This window comes from Podarcis erhardii (assembly GCF_964252035.2).
Source record: "Podarcis erhardii genome assembly, chromosome: 7".
In the NCBI taxonomy this organism is placed as follows: Eukaryota; Metazoa; Chordata; class Lepidosauria; order Squamata; family Lacertidae; genus Podarcis; species Podarcis erhardii.
Window position 1 is genome coordinate 5,672,067 of NC_138511.1, and position 22,617 is coordinate 5,694,683.

The 22,617-nt window shown below is 45.2% G+C and overlaps 1 long non-coding RNA gene across 1 annotated transcript in view; it reads left to right on the forward strand.

Annotated features, from left to right (window-relative positions):
- The window catches only part of LOC309345520, a 35,578-nt gene extending 15,278 nt beyond the window's left edge, over nt 1-20,300 (forward strand). The window contains exons 2-3 of the long non-coding RNA XR_014158282.1: nt 16,988-17,640; nt 19,820-20,300. This is a non-coding gene — a long non-coding RNA (uncharacterized lncRNA). The remainder of the gene's footprint in view (nt 1-16,987; nt 17,641-19,819) is intronic.
- The last annotated feature ends 2,317 nt before the right edge of the window (nt 20,301-22,617 follow it).

The following is a 22,617-nucleotide window of genomic DNA, read 5'->3' on the forward strand; positions in this document are numbered from 1 at the left end:
TGTGTCTTCGAGAACACTGTCCCACCATCTTGTCCTCTGTCGTCCCCTTCGCCTTGTGCCCTCCATCCTTCCCAACATCAGGGTCTTTTCCAGGGAGTCTTCTCTTCTCATGAGGTGGCCAAAGTATTGGAGCCTCAGCTTCAGGATCTGTCCTTCCAGTGATGGAAATAGGGATGTACTATTTAACAACAACAACAATAATAATAGTAATATTTATACCCCACACATCTGACTGGGTTGCCCCAGCCACTCTGGGTGGCTTCCAAAATATATAAAAACATAATAAAACATTAAACATTAAAAATTCCCTACACAGGGCTGCCTTCAGATGTCTTCTAAAGGTTGTATAGTTTACTTATCTCCTTGGTTTGGGGGTGGCAAACTCCATACCCTCCAACATTTCTTCCATGAAAATAGAGGTGTCCTAAGGAAAAGTGGGACATTCTGGGATCTAATCAGAAACCGGGATGGCTTCTGTAAATCCAGGGCTGTCCCTGGAAGATAGGGACACTCAGAGGATGGCCTGAAGGATTGTATCTCCCTATATGAAGCTGCCCAGGTGCTAAGATTTTCTGGTGAGCACCTACTCTTGGTCCCATCAACATCAGAAGCATGGTCTGTAGTGACAAAAGAGGGAACCCTTTTTGTGGCTGCTCCCATATTGCAGAATTCCTTCTCAAGAGAGATCAGACTGATTCCCTCTTTATTTTCCTTCTGCCAGGTGACTATGACCTTCCTATGCAGACAAGTATTTGGAAACCAAGCAGCAGAGGATGCAGATCACTCGGCTGCTGTCAGGGCAAACTGTGTTTTAATTGCAGACTCTATATGTGTCCTGATGTATTTTAACTATCGTTTTTGATTAGCTTGCTTTTATTACTTTGTTTTATAGAATTATATTTTGAAATGTCGGAAGTGGCCTTGAATCCCAACTTGGGAGAAAGGAGGGCTATAAATACATTTAATAATAAATGTATAAATTTATGTATATATCTATATATTTATTGTTTTATAGCTATGTATATACTGCTGTGTCATAAAAAATCAAAGTGGTTTACGGCAATAAAACATAAACCAGTAAAATAAAAATCATGTAAAAATCACAGACAACTATTAGCTATTCTTAATTGCCTGTAGAGGCCTGGTGGAATAGAAAAGTTCCAGAAGGTGTTTAAAAGTTGGCACAGAAGATGCCTGCTGAATCTCCAGTGGCAGGGTGGTCCACAGGACTTGGCCAATGACACTAAAGGCTCTATTTCTTGCTGCTGCCAAGTGAGCCTCACCCACTCAGGGGAAGACTGTAGGTGATCTCAGTGATCAAGCTTTGGTCAGATGGTCCCTGAAGTCATAGAATCATAGAATCATAGAATCATAGAAGAGTTGGAAGAGACCCCAAGGGCCATCGAGTCCAACCCCCTGCCAAGCAGGAAACACCATCAGAGCACTCCTGACATATGGTTGTCAAGCCTCTGCTTAAAGACCTCCAAAGAAGGAGACTCCACCACACTCCTTGGCAGCAAATTCCACTGTCAAACAGCTCTTCCTGTCAGGAAGTTCTTCCTAATGTTTAGGTGGAATCTTCTTTCTTGTAGTTTGGAACCATTGCTCCATGTCCGCTTCTCTGGAGCAGCAGAAAACAACCTTTCTCCCTCCTCTATGTGACATCCTTTTATATATTTGAACATGGCTATCATATCACCCCTTAACCTCCTCTTCTCCAGGCTAAACATGCCCAGCTCCCTTAGCCGTTCCTCATAAGGCATCGTTTCCAGGCCTTTGACCATTTTGGTTGCCCTCCTCTGGACACGTTCCAGTTTGTCAGTGTCCTTCTTGAACTGTGGGGCCCAGAACTGGACACAGTACTCCAGGTGAGGTCTGACCAGAGCAGAATACAGTGGCACTATTACTTCCCTTGATCTAGATGCAATGCTCCTATTGATGCAGCCCAGAATTGCATTGGCTTTTTTAGCTGCCGCGTCACACTGTTGGCTCATGTCAAGTTTGTGGTCAACCAAGACTCCTAGATCCTTTGCACATGTACTGCTCTCAAGCCAGGTGTCACCCATCTTGTATTTGTGCCTCTCATTTTTTTTGCCCAAGTGCAATACTTTACATTTCTCCCTGTTAAAATTCATCTTGTTTGTTTTGGCCCAGTTCTCTAATCTGTCAAGGTCATTTTGAAGTGTAATCCTGTCCTCTGGGGTGTTAGCCACCCCTCCCAGTTTGGTGTCATCTGCAAATTTGATCAGGATGCCCTTGAGTCCATCATCCAAGTCGTTGATAAAGATGTTGAATAAGACGGGGCCCAAGACAGAACCCTGTGGCACCCCACTAGTCACTCTTCTCCAGGATGAAGAGGAACCATTGATGAGCACCCTTTGGGTTCGGTCAGTCAGCCAGTTACAAATCCACTGAGTGGTAGCATAGTCAAGTCCGCATTTTACCAGCTTCTTTACAAGAATATCATGGGGCACCTTGTCAAATGCCTTGCTGAAATCAAGGTAGGCTACATCCACTGCGTTCCCTTCATCTACCAGGCTTGTAATTCTGTCAAAAAACGAGATCAGGTTCGTCTGACATGACTTATTTTTCAGAAATCCATGCTGACTATTGGTGATCACAGCATTCCTTTCTAGGTGCTCACAGACTGTTTGCTTAATGATCTGCTCCAGAATCTTCCCTGGTATTGATGTCAGACTGACTGGGTGGTAATTATTTGGGTCCTCTCTTTTCCCCTTTTTGAAAATAGGGACAACATTTGCCCTCCTCCAGTCTGCCGGGACTTCACCTGTTCTCCAGGAATTCTCAAAGATGACTGCCAGTGGTTCTGAGATCACATCTGCCAGTTATTTTAATACTCTTGGATGCAGTTCATCTGGCCCTGGAGACTTGAATACATCTAAACTAGCCAAGTATTCTTGTACCATCTCCTTAGTTATTCTGGGCTGTGTTTCCTCTGCTGAATCATTTGCTCCAAATTCTTCAGGTCAGGCATTGTTTTCTTTATCGGAGAAGACTGAGGCAAAGAAGACACTGAGTTCAGCCCTTTCTGTGTCCCCTGTTTGCATTTCACCATCTTCTCCTCTGAGTGAGTGACCCCACTGTTTCTTTCTTCTTCCTTTTGCTACGAACATACCCATAAAAGCCTTTTTTGTTGCTTTTAACCTCTCTACCAAGCCTGAGTTCATTCTGTGCTTTAGCTTTTCTGACTTTGTGTCTACACGTGCTGGCTATTTGTTTGAATTCCTCTTTGGTGGTTTCCCCCTTTTTCCATTTTTTGTACACATCCTTTTTTAATCTTAACTCAGTTAAAAGTTATTTAGATAGCCACCCTGGCTTCTTTAGGCACCTTCCATGTTTCCGTCTCATTGGTATTGCCTGAAGTTGTGCTTTTACTATCTCCCTCTTAACAAACTCCCAGCCATCATGAACTCCCTTTCCTTTTAGTATTACTGTCCATGGGATCTCACCCAGCACTTCCCTAAGTTTTATGAAGTCGGCTTTCTTAAAGTCAAGAAATTGAGTCCTAGTATGCTTGGCTGCTCCTTTCTGCTGTATAGTAAACTTCAGAAGAGCATGATCACTCGCGCCTAATGATCCTTCCACTTCTACCCCACTAACCAGGTCATCAACATTGGTTAGGACCAGATCTAAAATGGCTGTTCCTCTTGTTGCTTCTCCCACTTTCTGGACAATGAAGTTGTCTGCAAGGCCAGTGAGGAATCTGTTTGACCTTATGCTCTTGGCTGAGTTTGACATCCAGCAAATATCCGGGTAATTGAAGTCCCCCATTACTACTATCTCCCTTCCTTTTGCATGCTTGGCCATCTGTTCCAGGAAGGCATCATCTATGTCCTCTGTTTGGCTTGGGGATCTATAGTAAACTCCCACAATGAGGTCACTGTTATTCTTCTCTCCCTTAATTTTGACCCAAATGCTCTCACTTTGGCTTTGAGGTTCTAAATCTTGGATCTCTTCACAGGTATACACATCCCTGACATATAACACCACTCCTCCTCCTTTCTTGTCTGGTCTGTTTCTCTGAAATACATTGTATCCCTCCATTATTACATTCCAGTCGTGGGACTTATCCCACCAGGTTTCAGTGATGCCTATTATGTCATATTTAGATTGCTGTACCAAGAGCTCAAGCTCATCTTGTTTATTACCCATGCTTTGCGCATTAGTGTACAGACATTGAAGTCCATTAATCATTCCCCCGTGACTCTTATTTAAGGATTTTTTCCTCCCACCACTAGGTCTGCATGCTGTTTGCTCCATTTGGTCTATGACATTTGGATGATCATCTTCATCAACTGATAGACTCCTACCTTCAGGAGCACTGTCTTCCTCCCCCACATTAGTCAGTTTAAAGCCCTCCTGATGAGGTTTCTGAGATTTTTGGCAAAAACATTCCTCCCAACCATTGTGAGGTGCAGCCCATCGCTTGCCAGAAGTCCATCTTCAAGAAACTGCAGTCCGTGATCTAAGAATCCAAACCGTTCCTGTTTACACCATTTGCGAAGCCAGCTGTTCACTTCCACTATTTTTCCCTCTCTCCCTGGGCCACGTCGTTCAACTCTGGACCTCCGGACCTAAACACTGCAGGCATTTGTAAACTAATACATGGACCTTGAACTGGCTCAGTAGCAGATGGGCAACCTACAGAAGGTTTAACAAAGGTGTCCCATGTTTTTGGCCCAATGCCCCCACCAGCAGTCTGGCCACTGCATTCTGCACCAGCTGGAGCTTCCAAGCCAGACCCAAGGACAGCTCCAGTAGAGTGCATTACAATACCAAAACATAGAATCCATTGGTCAGGGAATCCCTATCTAGGAACAGCCATAGCTGCAGAACCCAATGAAGCTGTTAAAAGGCACTCTGAGCCACAGAGGGCACTGTGTGCCATCACTGTACTGGTGGAAATGCCTTGTTCCAAAACTCCTAATGGTCACTCCCAATGGCTCCAGATAGATACCAGATAGTCCAAGTGCAGGGGGCCCAGTAACACTCAACCAGTACTACACTCAGGACACAACTGAAGATAAAAACAAAACTGTCACAATACAGTGTCTTCGATACCCATCCCACTAAGTCAGTCCAGCAGACTCCCTCGGAAAGTGGTGGACTTTAAACAGAGGTTGGGTGGCCACCTGTCAGGGATTCACCAGTTGTGATTCCTACATTACAGGAAGTTGGACTAGATCAGTGTTTCCCAACCTTTTTTGGGCAAAGGCACACTTGTTTCATGAAAAAAATCTCGAGGCACACCACCATTAGAAAATGTTTAAAAAATTAACTCTGTGCCTATATTGACTATATATAAAGTAACTCTCTTTAATAGGAATCAAATAAACACAAAGAAAGTATTTTATAATTACTTTATTATGAAATAGTAAGTAAACAGAAATATGAAAAATTATAAAATACTTTATTCAGTGCGCCTTTTGTCCCTCTCCTCGAAATGCTCCAACTCAATGTTCCTCCGCGGGCTGGCCATTGGAGAGCCGTGTCGCCCACACCGCAGCCCAATACAATATGAACCCTCCCCTCGCAAGTGGCAACCCCTCCACACTCCCCACCTTAAGCCTCCACATGCACCCTGCCCAAAGAGATGCCCGCCCGCGCGCGAGGGGATCCTTTACCTCAGCATCCCGCCAAAAAAAAAAAAAAAGAGGGCGGGAGACTGCGGTCCCTCAGAGGCTGAGCGTTAGGAAGAAGCAGCCGCCTTCATCCAAGCAGGAGCAGCAGCAGCTGTAGCTGTAGTAGCGCCAAGCTGTGCCGGGGACTCCGTGCCCATGAGGCGGGGACTCCGTGCCCATGAGGGGAGGGAGGGGAGAGAGAGGAGAGGCAGCAGGTCGCCCTCTTAAGTCACGCGCGCGCTGGCACCACCACGCATCCCTCGCGCCCTCTCGCAGAGCCCCTGCTCAGCACCTCCCGCCTCGGGGACGCCCGTCATGAGCCGCTGAGAGGCCGCCAAGCCTCCAGGCTGCTCCCATTCAGCCTTAGGCGCGCGCACGCCTCGGGAAAAGCGGTGCTGGGAGGTGGAGAGAGAGAGAGAGAGGACGCCGCTGGCCGCGTCCCACCCTCAGTCAGTCAGCTCGGAGCTACTGAGGAGAGGGAGGTGGGGACGACGGCGTGTCTGTTCCGCTCGGGGCCAGCGCGCCCCTGCCCCCCTCTCCAGAATCCCCAACTAAATACGATGCGCTAAGGGAGGGGGGAGAACCCACCCACAAAGAGGACGCCTTTCTGCAGGGTGCCTAAGGCCTCTCGCCGCCCGACTCGCCCGCCTCCCTCCCACGGCACACCAGGCAACGTCTCGCGGCACACTAGTGTGCCGCGGAACACCGGTTGGGAAACACTGGACTAGATGACCCTTGGGATCCCTTCCAATTCTGCAATTATATGGTTCTATCCCCTGGCATGGCCTTAAAGGTAAAGGTAAAGGGACCCCTGACCATTAGGTCCAGTCGTGGCCAACTCTGAGGTTGCGGCGCTCATCTCGCTTTATTGGCCAAGAGAGCCAGCGTACAGCTTCCGGGTCATGTGGCCAGCATGACTAAGCCGCTTCTGGCGAACCAGAGCAGTGTACAGAAACGTCGTTTACCTTCCCGCTGGAGTGGTACCTATTTCTCTACTTGCACTTTGATGTGCTTTCGAACTGCTAGGTTGGCAGGAGCAGGGACCGAGCAACGGGAGCTCACCCTGTCGCGGGGATTCGAACCGCCAACCTTCTGATCGGCAAGTCCTAGGCTCTGTGGTTTAACCCACAGCGCCACCCATGGTGCCAATTTACAAAGCACCTAGGAGGGCTCCCAAACCTAAGTCTAGGGACACGTTGAACCCATTGGAGAAATCACACTGGTTGTATCTGAATATTTTTCACTTTCCTCAAGTGTTGGGCCTAAGGAAGAATCACTTTGAGGTTTGCTGCTGGCAAAATATTGGAAAGCAGCCAGCATCCATTTGAGGACTGACCTTTGATCTGCCTGCCCATTGCCTTCTCAAACAGGAAGCCCACTTTCTGGGCCAACGGAGGATGTCTTGCAGCCCTAGGAGGCCATCCATACTCTGCCTGTTTCCAGCTAAGAGTATTCCCCAGGAAGATAAAGCAAAGATATTCCATTTATATGCCAAGGGTAACATCAAACCTTTGTTGATTCAAGAGAGGAAGCAAAGGTAATTACCGGTAGTTAACAGAGTTCCCATTGACGCCTATCCCCAGAAGAGACAGGGGGCTATCCAAAACAGGACATACTTTTGAAGATGGAAGGAGATGCTACAGGACAATGGTCTTCCTAACAACTTGCAAAAATGCACCAGGAGCCGACTACTAAATTTTCTCTCTCACTACAATTGACATTGAAAGACATGTTGGGGGGGGGGGTTTCAATGTTTGAAGAATGAGAATTTCTGTACAGTAGTGCAGTCTGGGAATCCACAGAAAGTGTCTGTGCATGTTTGTTAGTTTTCTGTGACTTAATACAATAAAAAAACTTTGAATGGCTTACAGCAAAAGTACAATAATGGCAATGAAATGCAAACAACAGTCAATAAAATTACTTCTCATCAAAAGAGCTCAAAGTTCAGCCTTGCCTGTCCCAGGAGAGGCAGTCTATGAGGCATGCTGGTCCCAAGTTGTCTTGAATGTCCTGAACCTGGCTCAGTTTTATGAGTTAAGCCATGCTCTGGGTTTGTTATCCACTTCTCACTTACTCCACGTGTCTAGTTATGACCTGAAGGCACACATTTGCTGCCAAATTGCATCTAAAGTGAAATTTCATTCTGGAGCCAATCCACTGGATTCAAGATCCTTCTTATATTAATTGCGAGTGCTTTGAACTTTTCAAGGCATTAGTTTGAGTCCATCAGTGATGGGCCTTTATAAAGTCTCTGCAGCAGTTTAATTGTTACATCTGGCTCAAACACTGATGGTTAGTAACGGTGGCTGACACTCTAGTCACACAGCCACTGTTTAAATAAAATCCTATTTTAAATACTGCAATCTCTCATTAGCTTGTATTACTCATGGAAGTAATTCCTTAAAGTAATCAACACTTTGCTGCTAACACTGGAGCTGAATATTTGTCATTGCGCAAAACTTGATTGACAAGCTGGAATTCATTATCCATTTCCATGTTCTATCCTCCTAAACATCTGCACTCTCCGCCTCTCCCATTTTGAAGAAATCGTTTGCAGGGAACCCCAGGTGAGGTGAGATAACTACTTCAAGCAATGGACTTCAGGCAGCATTAAAGATTCCAGAGCAGCCAACAGACAGCTACTGTCCATAGTTCAATCTGTTGAGAGGTTCTTCAGTTACACAGACACACAGGGAAGCTATGTTGCTTGTGGCTAACCATGCCAACTGACAGGAAGGGAGGGAGGGGGGAAGGAAGGAAGGAAGGAAGGAAGGAAGGAAGGAAGGAAGGAAGGAAGGAAGGAAGGAAGGAAGTGGCATGGTTGGCTGACTGTTAGCTTGCTCTGCAGGAACAATGCAAGATACAGAGAGAAGCATTATCACCACCTCCTCATGCCAGCAGATCAAGCTGCTCATCACAACCCAGGAAGAGAGAGTGGTTCAAAACTTGGCAATCCTTCTGGCACATGTTGGAAAGAAAAGGAGCTGGATCTTCCTTTGGCAGTTTGCCACAGTGCTCCTTCCCATCTTCTTTGATTTCATAGAATTAAAGAATTGCCATCTTGCCCAACCTATGCTGGTTCCGTGGGTCAAATGAGTGGCAAAGTCCAAGTCCAGTCCAAGGTCGAAGGAGCAATATGGAGGCAGTCTGTAAAAGCTGAAGCTGGGTGCAGGGCAGGAAACCAGGTGAGGTCAGGGGAGCAGGACAGGGTTCAGGCAGGAACTGGCAACCTACAAAGTTGCTCCCTCACTTGGGACTGGGGCTGGCTGGCTTTTATCTGCCCCAAGGCATAGGGCAGCCCCGATCCTCAGGTGACTCACCCCTCCTGGCCTGGAGGTGAGCACTCCTCCTGCAGGAACTTAGTTCCCTCCGCCTCTCTTCCCTGAGCCTCTGCAGCTCAGGAGAGGCTGGAGGGTTACCGGACCCAGAGGCAACCTTAGCTTCCTCTGATGGGGCTGAGAGTGGACCACCTGCAGGCAATGGGTCCTCCATCACCTCAGGAGCCCGAGCAGACTCAGCTGGTGCCTGCACCTGAGGATCCAGCACAGGTGAGGAGCCTTCAGGCTCATGCCCCAGCCCTGGCTCAGCTGGTCCTGGAGGCAGGAAACCCTGTGCAGGCTGGGATTCCTCAGGTTCAGCATCTGAATCTGAATCCCAGGCCATCACACAACCCCTTGCAATGCAAGAATCACAACTAAAGAATCCCAGACAGGTGTCCATCCAACCTCGCTTTAAAAACCTCCAATGAAGGAGAATCCCTGCCTTCCGAGGGAGTCCTCTCCACTGGCAAACAGCTCTAACGATCAAAAAGTTCTTCCTAATGTTTGGTAGGAATTTCCTTTCTTTGAATCCATTGGTTCGGGCCCTATCTTCTGGAGCAGCAGAAAACAAGCTTGCTCCACCTTCCATGGGACAGCCCTTCAAACAGTTGAAGATGGCTCTCCTATCACCTCTCCATCTTCTCTTCTCCAGGCTAAACATGCCCAACTCCCTCCACAATTCCTCGAAGGCTTGGTTTCCAAACCTTTGACCATCCTTGTAGCCCATTGAAGGTGGGCTTGAGGAGGGGTTGGGGGGCAGCAGAAAGCACAAGCAAAGCCTGTCCAACGTGGTCCTGGTCAACACAGTCCCTGTTTAGCTGTGCTCTCATTTTCAGTGCTGGAAGAAACCTGTGCTATGTTTTAAGAATATAAGAAAAGCCCCACTGGATCAGACCAAAGGTCTGTCTAGCCCCGTCTCCTGTTCTCATGGTGGCCAACGAGATGCCTGTGGGAAACCAGCATGTAGGACCTGAGTGTGATAACAATCTCCTCATTTGCAGTGCCAAGCGAATGGCATTCAGATGCATACTGCTTCTAACAGGGGAGGTAAAACATAGCCATCATGGCTAGCAGGCTTTCAGTAGCCTTATCCTCCATCAATTTGTCTAATCCATTTTTATATTTGGCGGCCATCAATCCTTCTTGTGGGAGTGAATTCCAAATCTTAAATACCATATTTTTCGCTCTATAAAACGTACCAGACCACAAGACACACCTAGTTTTTGGAGGAGGAAAACAAGAAAAAAAATATTCTGAATCTCAGAAGCCAGAACAGCAAGAGGGATCGCTGCACAGTGAAAACAGCAATCCCTCTTGCTATTCTGGCTTCTGGGAAAGCTGCGCAGCCTGTGTTCGCTCCATAAGACGCACACACATTTCCCCTTACTTTTTAGGAGGGAAAAAGTGAGTCTTATAGAGCAAAAAATATGGTATGCTTTGCATGAAGACATAGAATCATAGAATCATAGAGTTGGAAGAGACCACAAGGGCCATCGAGTCCAACCCCCTGCCAAGCAGGAAACACCATCAGAGCACTCCTGACATATGGTTGTCAAGCCTCTGCTTAAAGACCTCCAAAGAAGGAGACTCCACCACACTCCTTGGCAGCAAATTCCACTGTCGAACAGTTCTTACTGTCAGGAAGTTCTTCCTAATGTTTAGGTGGAATCTTCTTTCTTGTAGTTTGGAACCATTGCTCCGTGTCCGCTTCTCTGGAGCAGCAGAAAACAACCTTTCTCCCCCCTCTATGTGACATCCTTTTATATATTTGAACATGGCTATAAAAGGATGTCATACTTTCTTCTGTCTGTTCTGAATATTCCTACATTCTACTGTACAAGTTTTGATTTGAGAACTGTTTGTGAAAATAATCTCTGTATTAGGGAGAAATATATATGTTTTGTCTCTTTTTTTCCAAATTAGAGTTTGAAGTTGTGCTAGGACCCACACACACAATTGCACATGCAAAATTATCTTAATGCACTGTCCATTAGGAAGAACTTTCTGACGGCAAGAGGTGTTTGACTGTGGAACTGAGTACCCTCGAAGTTTGCCGACTCTCCTCTATTGGAGGTTTTTTCACAGAAGGTTGGATGGCCACCTGCCAAAGTCTTCAGCTGTGATTCCTGCATTGCAGTGGGTTGGACTAGATGACTCTTGGAATCCCTTCCAGTTTTACAATTCTATGATTCAATGATCAGCAGCTTTTGCAGCCAAACTCCAGCACCTTTCCTCCTCCGGAACGGAGAAGACCTTGCTTCTCTGATGCCGCTGCCTGGTGTAAGGTGGAGCCTTGCTGAGTGAGTTCACCAGTGTCTAAATTTCCCACTGCTGTTTCCCCTTGCCCCAGACAGCATCAAGCTCTGACTGGTTCTTTAGAATGAGCACTGATTTTGTAAACAAAAGGAAATTCCTCTTGGGACAGAGCAAGTTCATTAGAACAGGGGGTTTTTTCTCCAAAAGGCAATAAACACCTTGGAAAACAGTGAGTGGGCAGCAGGATAGCATTTTCTGGCTTCAAGAGAACATCTCCAGTGTTCCTGGCCAATTAACATTAACTCTTTAGTCTGGCTGCTTTTTGCGTCCTGTGTGACTCACAGATTTACTCACAATGACCACCTCTGGGCACTGAAGTCCCCTCAGAGTTCACAAATTCACTGGGAAGTAGACTGTAAGGACACAGGAACAGGCTTGCTGGATCAGGCCAGTGGAGCGTCTAGTCTAGCATCCTGTTCTCAAAGGTGCTTCTTTTGGGAAACACAGGACCCAGGCACATGAGCACTCTTCCCTCCTATAGCTCCCAGCGACAGGTATTCAGAAGCATTGCTACCTAAGGCAGAACATAGCCATTCTGGGGGGTTAGGCTAGATGACCCCCAGGATCCTTTCCAACTCTACAATTCTATGATTCTCCCCCATGAATCTGACCAATCCTCTTTTAAAGCCATCCATGTTGGTGGTCATCACTTCCTCCGGTGGGAGGGAGTTCCATAGTTTAATTCTGCACGGCGTGAAGAAGTCCTTCCTTTTATCAGTTCGGAATCTTCCAACATTCAGGCTGGCATGCCTATTTCCCTTTTTTATTATATAGGATTGGTATATCTAATGCAGCAAGACAGTCTTTGCCAGCCTAGTGGCCCTAGATGTTTGGACTTCCATCAAGTGGCACCTGCCCTCTGGAACGCCCTTCCACCAGATGTCAAAGAGAAAAACAACTACCAGATTTTTAGACAACATCTGTTTAGGGAAGCTTTTGATGTTTAATAGGTTATTGTATTTTAATATTCTGTTGGAAGCTGCCCAGAGTGGCTGGAGAAACCCAGCCAGATGGGTGGGGTATAAATAAATTAATAATAATAATAATAATAATAATAATAATAATAATTCAAGGCCAGCCAGCAGGACCATACTTCCATAAGTCTCAGTAACACAGAGCCCTGCTGATGTAGTCCAAATCGTTTTGGGCATCCAAAGAAGCTGAATGTTAGACAATTGGGGACAGATAAAATAAAGGACTTCTTCATGCAATGCAGAGTTAAACCACGGAACTCACTCCCACAGGAGGCAGTCATGGCCACCCACTTGGATGGCTTCAAAATGTGCCTTCAGATTCATGGAGGAGAGGCTTATCAAGACTAGTAGCCACAACGGCTGTGCTCTGCCCTCATTGCTGGAAGAAGTAATGCTTCTGAGTTCCAGTTGCCGGGAACCTCAGGAAGGCAAAGCGCTCTTTGTTCCCAAGAAATCTACTGCTGCTCAGCCACCCACCCTTTTCTGGTTATCAGTCATTTCCACTTTCAGTGCAGGAGCCGGGGGGGGGGGCGTGCTGAGGAAGACTCACCCCAGAGAAAGGAATGCTTTCAATTCCTTTCATTTTAATTGTCAGTCTAGCATTATGGAACTCAAGTATGTGGAGCTTGTGTTCATGTTCATGTGGGATGTGAAACACAAGAGCAGTCAAGTACAGGGGTACCTTGGGTTAAGTACTTAATTCGTTACGGAGGTCCGTACTTAACCTGAAACTGTTCTTAACCTGAAGCACCACTTTAGCTAATGGGGCCTCCTGCTGCCGCTGCACCACCAGAGCCTGATTTCTGTTCTTATCCTGAATCACTATTTCTGGCTTAGTGGCATGTGTAACCTGAAGAGTATGTAACCCGAGGTACCACTGTACAACATTCCTAGAGTGAACATGTTTACACATGGGGAGGAATGTTTGTCCAGCCAGCAGGTAAACTTCCTCTTTCCTTCGGGGCTGGGACAGACTTCCTCTGCATGTGACTAGAGGTGGGTGTGGCCTCACCTGTGCAGGTAATGACAAAAGCAGAGGGCAGAGCAGCCACCTCTCTCTCTTTCTTCACATGCATCAAGGAAGCAACATCTGCTTAGCCAAAGATGCCCTCTTGGCTTCCAGCCAAGAGAGGACAAAGGGACTATCTTCTTCTTATGGAATAGTTTCCAAGTATATGTTACTTTTCTAAGCTAAGTCTGCCTTCTGGGAGCCGATTGTGAACAGAATGTGTAAGTAAACCTTTTTTATACTTTTATAGAAGACTGTGTCAGGGGGCCACCAGGTGGCGCATTGGAAGATGGCCGACAATAACATCTCTCCGACCCACACGAGGTAATTAAGAGGCTGCTATGGGAAGTATGCAGTCTTCCCGACCCCCCAAGGAGATGGGGGGACTGCCTTGCCAGTGGTGGCCATAATGCACCCCCGGATTCGAGAGAAGGGGGTGCCCCGGTCACTTGGCACCAGCCCTCAGTGCCCTCAGCTCTTCCCAGACGCTGTCTCCAATCTGCCCGTGCTGGTTCGCTTTAGCTCGAAAGTACAATTGGAAATATATAATTGGAAGAAGCTAAAGCACATACATCAAGCAAAGTTCGGGAGATAAGACTGCTGATTAATGGATCTTTGGGATCGGAGCAGCGGGCGAGGACAAATAAATCAACCGATGAAGCGCCATTAAGAGATTGGTATATCTGGAGTGAAGAAGGGGGGTGGAGGAAAAAACTTTTCTTTTCTTTGCCTTATGTGAGTATTAATAATCCTCCACCCCAAAGAAAGAAGAATCGCCGTATTTTATTAATCACAAGCAGGAATTTAAAAACTGTGTGGGATGAATTAATGATGAATGAAGAGAGGATTGGTAAATATCAGAGAATGGAAAAATTCTATGGCACAGTTTTAAAATGGCGTCTTGCAAGACAGGCTTGTCTAAGAAAGACAGGGGGAGGAGAACCAGGACTATTGGAATGTGAATGATGATTGGAATTTGATCTTAACCTGGCAGAGCCCTCTATGAGATACTTTACAAGCCTGGGAAAACTAAAGGGCAGACCGAAGATAAACTTTTGAAGGAGGAGGGGAATGGCGGCTGTCCCTATGAGATATGACTTGTGGAGTGTGTAAAAGCCACACAGACGATGTTTGCTTCCAACCTGCCTGTGAAGATTATCAGAGATCTCAAAGAAAGGAATATATGACAACAACAAGAAGATGAAGAAAGTAGTAAAGAGACTATCTGGATAGAACTGGATAGAACTGTTTAATTAAAGCAGTAATAGAAGTGATGTTTGGATCCTCGTTCGGAGCTTGATGTATGGGGACCCCCAACAAAATTGAAAAATTTGGCTGTATAATTTGGAATTAATGTGATTTGAAAATAATGTGATATGATTGGCCTGTTAATAAAAATTATGTTTTTTTAAAAAAGAAGACTGTGTCGTGTCTTATCTTTTATGAGGGAATAAGGGGGAAATACCAGAACAGTTATTATAGAGGCTTTAGCGAGCCTGAGCAAACGCATCCGCTGCAAGTTTAAGAAGGGGAATGTTACTCTGCTAAATTGTGAACTTGTTAACACAAGTTGGAAAAGGATATAATCAGACAATATATCCTCTCCTGCATCCCTGTTCAACTGTACGAAATCAAGTACATTTTACCAGAGGGATCTTTCCTTTCACTTCCTTTTATTAGTTTCTTTAAAAAGACAACAACCCTTCCTTAATGCCTTGAAAATCTTTGCTCTTCCCAATAACGTCCAGTGGTTCTCAACCTGTGGGTCCCCAGATGTTGTTGGACTACAACTCCCATCATCCCTGAGCTCTGGCCTTGCTAGCTAGGGGTGATGGGAGTTGTAATTCAACAACTTCTGGAGACCCACAGGTTGAGAAAGGCTGGACTTTAGACTGTTGAGGGCTGCCCTTGGAGGCTCATCTCAGCTGTGACTTCAGAAGTAGTTAAAAAGGAATAGGAGCTATACCAGCACTCAGTAATCTCTCCTAAGCAGGACTGTGAGCACAGGGCCGTATCCTAGTATTTTGCAGCAATGGTCAATCAGCTTTTAATAGTCTTCTGTTGGCCTGCAAATTGTATCTGTCTGACTATAATTTAGTAGGTGATCTGTGATCATAATGATAAAGAACTGAACTCTGCCTCCCCCCCCCCAGCAGTTCTCCCAAGACATCCATGATTTGTGGACCCACTTCAAAATCCTGCTCTGAAGGGAATTTGCCCATCACTAATTTTATAACGTGAAGTTCAGAAAAAAAAATCCAATTGAACAACTGTGGCAAGTGGAATGGAAATATACCTTTGGGGGTATCTAACTTCACCTAAAGCCAAACTGACAAATAAACAAATGTGCTGCATCTCTGCCCAGTTTATCCTTAGCAACCAGTGAAATTAATTTTCAGATTTGCATGTCAACCCCAGGGCCTCCTTTCTGAAATGCATTCCAATCATGTTTTTAAGCAACCTGCCCCCATTGGCTCCCCGACTGTAGGGGAGAGAACTCAAGGCATGGATTACGGTAATTCAAGCAACAACTGATGGAGAGCAAGGTGAGAGACAAAATAATATTTGAATTTGCAATGTGAAAGCTAAAGAGCCCCCGCAGGGCAAAACAATAAAGATACTCCCCCCGCCCCTTGTCTCTGGAAAAAAATGAAAGGAATAAAACTACATCAAGTGGAATTTTGCTACTGAAGATGAAAATGAGCACTTGAAAAATGATTTCTCGGAGAGGTGAGAAGAGGAAATTGAGGTCATGTTCATCAAAGAGGAGGGGAAGAAAAGAATTGACGCAATAAGAGAAGTATTAGGGAGATGGCACACAGCTGACACGAGAGCTTCCTCTCCTGGGACCTTGCTTTTGGAATTATCATGCTTGCAATACTTGGAAAAAGAGAACGGGAAATTCTTGCTTCTAGGCATTCTTATTGCCTCCAATTATTCCTGCTACAAAGCACCAGCAGACTTGAATTAGACTCAACGTGGCAGCTTGCTAGAAGAAGGAGCTGATGAGAGGCTGCTTGCTGCTCTTCATTGCCACCACGGCAGAAGGCCAGAGGGGGTATTGCAGATTGTGGTGCAGATACTGACTTAGCAGGGGTCAGGAGCCAACAGACTTCTGCCTGCTCCTATAATGTAGATTCTTGTCTGGCACCTCAATCTTCTCCAACTTGGTGCTCTCCAGATGTTTTGGACTACCTGGCTGTGCTCCCATGAGTCCTAGCTGACTGGAGCTGATTAGTCCAAAACATATGGAAGGCACCAGGTTGAGGGAGTCTGGCACAGACAGTAGTGGAATATATGTTCTGTCAAGCTGACTCTGAATAAGACAGCTTCATAGGATTACACTCTTGCCAGAGAGTCTGCTGTCTTGAGATAAGGTGAAGGCTGCCATATTCTGGGTTGCTTAGGTCCTTAGCTGTTGTTGACCTACAAGATAATAAATACTCAAAGGGGATGGGTTACAGATTGTAACACTAAGCCAGTGGTTCTCAGAGGGTGCACCAGCCTGGTGTGGCAGGAAGGTTCAAGGACCATCAAAGAAACAATTACCAGAAACAAGACTGGTAAATGATGGTGAAAAGATGGGCCCTATCCATACAAGCTGAACCCCCAATGCATGCTTGAGTTTTGCTCCCTTGTAAAATGCATCTTCTTACTTCAACTTTAAAGGTTGCCCAGTTCCTGAAGCCACTCAACTCTATTGCTTTGTTTCTGTTTCCCTGGTAGGAATAGGAAATGCTGGGGTAACAAGTACCAGGAAACAAGTGCCAGGAAGCCTGTGAAATCCAGATTCTGCCAGGCATTGGTTGGGATTATGCCCCAACTTCAGCTGGAATTTGCTTGATGAGGGCACAAGGAGAAGGACACGACAGAGGATGAGATGGTGGGACAGTGTTCTCGAAGCTACCAGCATGAGTTTGACCAAACTGCGGGAGGCAGTGGAAGACAGAAGTGCCTGGCGTGCTCTGGTCCAGGGGGTCACGAAGAGTCGGACACCACTAAACAATAACAGCCCTGCCTCCACCTCCAAATGGCACCAGGATTTTTAATTTAAAAGTTGGCACCCAAGTTGTGACATCCTCCCATTTTTCTTTTTGAACAGTCTGCACGGAAACGTTCTGTTAAGCTGTGGTGCAAAATATTTCCCCTTTGTCTTCCGGTTTCCATGCCCCAAGTGTTTGTCTCCACGTTTGTCCTTCATGTAGGCCTTGCTGTTTGATTTATCGCCTAATCTCCTGGAGCTTCTCCAGTCTAATAGCCCTTTGGTAATCAAATACATTTCCCCAGGTTGTTTTATATTCAGTGGGCTGCTTTAACCTCATTTACACTAGAAGGACACCGTTGGACAACCTCATACTTGAACTATGGGAGAATAAGAGGTCCTACACTTTGTTTTTTTGTTTTTTAAAAAATGATATTTATTCAAAATTTCAAAAAATACAAGAAAATACAAAAATACAACAAAAAAAAAACAGAAAAAAGAATAAAAAAACATAGATAACAAAGAAAAGTACAAATCCAAATCACATCCTTTCGTTTACTTATTTCTTGGACCTCCTCACACCTCCCTTTTTGTATTCTATCTTAATTCATTATTTCAGCAAATTCTTCCCATACTTCACAATTTTTATTTAAATAATTTGTCTTAACAATCTGTCTCTTTTTTTTCTCGTTAACTCCACATATCCTTTCCAACTTTTACTATATTCTGTTATTCAATTTACCGTTGATTTCTTTAACCTTATCTTACCTTAAAAACCATAAAATTTCAAAATTTAAACCATATTTATGCATAACTCCTTCAAACCTTTCTACTAAAGCCAATTAATTCCTTTCCAACATATTCTGATATTTCATTAGTATCACACTAATTCCAAATAAAAATAAAGAAAATATATAAAAAGAAATTCTCTTCTAATTTAATCCAACGTCCCTTCTTCCTGGTTTCGGGTTATGTCAGTCTTTTCTAACCATTACATCCTGTCCATCAATCTGGTGTTCTAATGTCCGAGGCTCTCAGGTCTCTTCTATGCTCCCTCTGCAGGTTTTCTTGTTCCTGTTTATACTTGCACCCTTCCCTGTCCCTTGTTGGTTTCTTTCGTAGTTTCTTCCCTTTCTCCTTGAGGAGAGGGTCTCCGGGGAATTCCAAGCGGTAATAGTCTTTATTTTCTTTCATCAAGTTAGCCCATTCCCCACAATCCCCCTCCCCTATTTTAATTTTGTAATCCAAAAAATAGTTATTCCAGAAATAGTTGTCAACTTGTTTCACAGTCCCACCAGAGCTAAGAGCTTTCTTAACTCCAGACAGTTCCAGACACACTCCAAATTCAATCTTCCAATGTTGCGGCTTTTGGTCATGCAGGACTTTGGATCTCTCACTTTGTATCTTTTGAGGCGCAATCGCGACCTCTTCCATCTTCATCTGCCCTTGGACTTGCCTTATCGAGCCAGTTTCCTGAGTTAGTTGTTGTAGAGTTTCTTTGTCTTTGTTTCCTGTTAGTTCATATTTACTGGCTACAGCAGTCGTGAAGTCCAACTTTTCATTCATCAAGTTCATTTTCTCATGCAACTGCTGCAGCATAACAATTGTTTTGCCAAGGGCAGATGTTAGAACTTCCTCCCTGCACATTTCTGTTCAAGGTCAAATAGCTGGTCCCACGATCTAATTCTCGCAGCTGTAAAGTTTCCCTGTAAACTGCAGCAACAAACTGACAAGCTCCCTCTAGGGGACACAGTTTCTATTAACGTCCATCTTTTAAAAGCATCCAACAAAGGGAAATTTACTTTCGATTTTCAAATACTTTGTTTCCTTAAAATAAAAAATGCAGAAGGCAGAGTTGAAGTTAATTTGTTTCTCTTTTTTAACTATTTGTCAAAAGTGTTCCGTTTTCAATCAATGGACATCTCCAACAATTTCTGTCCTGACACCCCGTCCCCAGGTTTGGGACGATAGAAACTTATATTCCTTTACTCTCTCTCTGCAGGATTAGACGGTCAAAGTCCCCCCCCCCCCTTTTTCTCCTGCTGTCAAGGGGGTTTTGTTGGTTATAAATGCAGGGAATTTCAATCTTTGGATCAATTTTCGAGGCTATTTAGCTTGCAAAATCTTTACTTCAGTCTGTTTACAAAAAGCGGAAGGCGGACTTCCTGTTTAGACCTTCCCGCTTCGTTGCCTAATTCATAAATTTCATAAGTTTCTTAATCAAATCTTCCATTTTTACTCATGGGTACTTGTTCTAGAGTCCAATTGTCATCAGGAAAAAGTCAGCGCTCTCCGGCGATGGCTGTGCGGCTTCCCTCTGTGAAAGTAGCAATCGGTTCACAGCACCGCGCTGCTCCCCCCACTCTGCTCCGGAGCCCCAAAGAGGGGTTTCCCCGCGAGTGGGGGAGGCGCTCTTGGTGCTCTGCCGAACCCCACGTTCCCAGGCTTCTCCACCTGGGATTTCTAGCGGGTCCCCACCTTCGCCGCGGTGGGAAGACCAAGTTTCCACGGAGCCCGTTCCTCCGATCGGAGGAACTCCGCCATTCGCCAATGGCGCTAACCCGGAAGTCCAAGAGGTCCTCCACTTTGGCACCTGGGTGAAACATACTGGTTTGGATTCAGTTTAGATTTTTAAAAAGTGAATTTAAGAAGTTCTGCCTTTGCACCCTCACCCCCTCCCACACCACACACTGGTAAAATAAATAAGCCCAGATAAGATAAGGCAGATAAGATGTGGAAGATCTGTGTCGAGCTAAGCAACATTATTCATTTATAGTACACTGCTTTGCCTCAGAATGGTGCCAAAAGCAGTGTGGTATGGTGATTCGAGTGTTGGACTAGGATCTGGAAGATGAGGGTTCAAATCCTCACATGGCCATGAAGCTCCCTGGGTGACCTTGCGCCAGTCATTGTCTCTCAGCCTAACATACCTCACAGGGTTGTTGGGGGGGGGGATTAAATGAGGAGGGGGAGAACGATGTGCACCACCTTCAGTTCCTTGGAGAAAAAGGTGGGCTATAAATGCAATTAGTCCATCAGATTATAATATAGAAAATAAAGGAGTAAAAACAATGAAATAACAATACAGTGGTACCTCGGGTTACATACGCTTCAGGTTACAGACTCCGCTAACCCAGAAATAGTGTTTCAGGTTAAGAACTTTGCTTCAGGATAAGAACAGAAATCATGCTCCGGCAGCGCAGCAGCAGTGGGAGGCCCCATTAGCTAAAGTGGTGCTTCAGGTTAAGAACAGTTTCAGGTTAAGTACGGACCCCCGGAACGAATTAAGTACTTAACCCGAGGTACCACTGTACATGGCAACAAACCAAACAAACAGCAACATATCCAAACAATTCAGCTACCAAGTCCCTTCCTAAGCCAGTGGTTCTCAGAGGGTGCACCAGCCTGGTGTGGCAGGAAGGTTCAAGGACCATCAAAGAAACAATTACCAGAGACAAGACTGGTAAATGATGGTGAAAAGATGGGCCCTATCCATACATGACTAACCTGGATAAACTGTTCAGATAAGACTGTAAATGTCTCTGGTGTTGTAATTACCAGTTGTTTAATCAATGTATTTCTTGTTATTTTCAGCTAAGTGCTCAGTGTTCCTGTCCATGTGCCATTTTTATAGCCATCTAAGCTGCAGTCACAAACATATTTCAGCCAAAGTATTTTCTAGTGATACTTTTGGAGTCATGGGAAGCCTTCCGATTGATACAATAATTTATTCTTAATTCATGCCTTGCTAGGGAAATAAATGCCTGCCAAAGTTGGCAGGTGGGGAGAAGGAATAGCAGAAAGGTTCAGATCCTCTCTGCTCCCAGCTCAGAGCAGCCCTGCTTACAGGGCTCCCAACCCGCCCTTCTGGGGCTAACTTCCTATTCCTCTATAGTTTGGGGACTCTGTTCTCCCACTTAGGGAGAATCCTGCAGCTGAGGGTTCCTCTGTACATCTCAGCAGACTGATATGAACATAATAAGAGTCAGCTGGAACACGCCACTGGCCCATAACCCAGCATCCTGATCTCACAGTGGCGAGCTGGACGCCTGTGGGAAACTCACAAGAAGGATTCAATCAAAAAAGCAAGACTCTGATACTGCAGGGCCTTTGCTACTATGCCTTAGATGTAACAAATACCCAGGGACGTCTTTAGCAGATGCAGCGCCGGGGTGCAAATATCCTCTCAGTGCCCCCAAACTACCATGGATGGGGGGGGGGCAAAGCTGCACACTGCCAGCCATCGGGGGGGCGCAACTCTCCCCTATGCCGCTGCGGGGGAGCAATCCCCTCAGAGGCTTGGGAAGGAAGCTGCACGCCTGCCAGCCATATGGTTGATGGGGAGCAGCTGGCAGGCGTGCAGGAAGAGAGGAGGCCACCGGCAAAGCTCCCCCACTCACTGGGGCGCCCTGGCGCAACACACCACTAAACCCTATGGGAAAGACGGCTCTGCAAATATCCTGCAGCAGAGGAAGCAATGGACTCGGCAATGAAGGCTTCACAAAAGGCACACAGATGTCATGCAAATGATGCCCATTCCTATGTACACACTAACACATAACCATACAAATAATAACAGAACCATACATGGAGCATATTCAGTACAAAAAACAAATTACAGAGATGAAGTTACCTGTAGCAAAATTCTTAAAAGGAGTCTATAGAACCAACCTCTAACAAGAGTCATGGGAGAAGTGCTTATATGCAGGGCCAGATTTAGGTTTGATGAGGCCCTAAGCTACTGAAGGTAATGGGGCCCTTTATATGTCCAGCTGTCCTTTGTCAAAAACAAATTGTCACTGTTTTTTGTGTTGAATATATGCTATATGGTAATTTATTTACCTAATAGGTATATAAAGCCATTTGCACATAACAAAATATGTATTTTATCAAAGTAATTATTGAATTGAAGTACAATTAAGAAGAAGTATATTAATAGTGAAATAAAATTAAGAAGAAGTATATTAATAGTGAAATAATTATTAAGCTCTAACAGTATGTACGTTTTATTTTATTTATATTTTTCTTATACTTTGGAAATGTATATCCGGTTTTTTCCCGTTAAATTTTTTTGGGGGGCCCCAAGAGAGTGGGGCCCTAAGCTATAGCTTGTTTAATTTATACGTAAATCCAGCACTGCTTATATAACTTTCCCTATTTATACAACCAAACAATGGGGACCAATTCATCAAAAAGACGCCCATTTCTGATTTTGCAAGTGCTTTTTTTGGCTATGTTGTTGGGCATTTAGATAATAAAAACAAGTTTGGCAGCAAAAACTCATTTCCTTGATTTCCTCCAGCCTTTCTGGGTGTTGTGCAACTCCTTTTCACCACTTTCCAATCTCTCTCTCTCTCTCTCTCTCTCTCTCTCT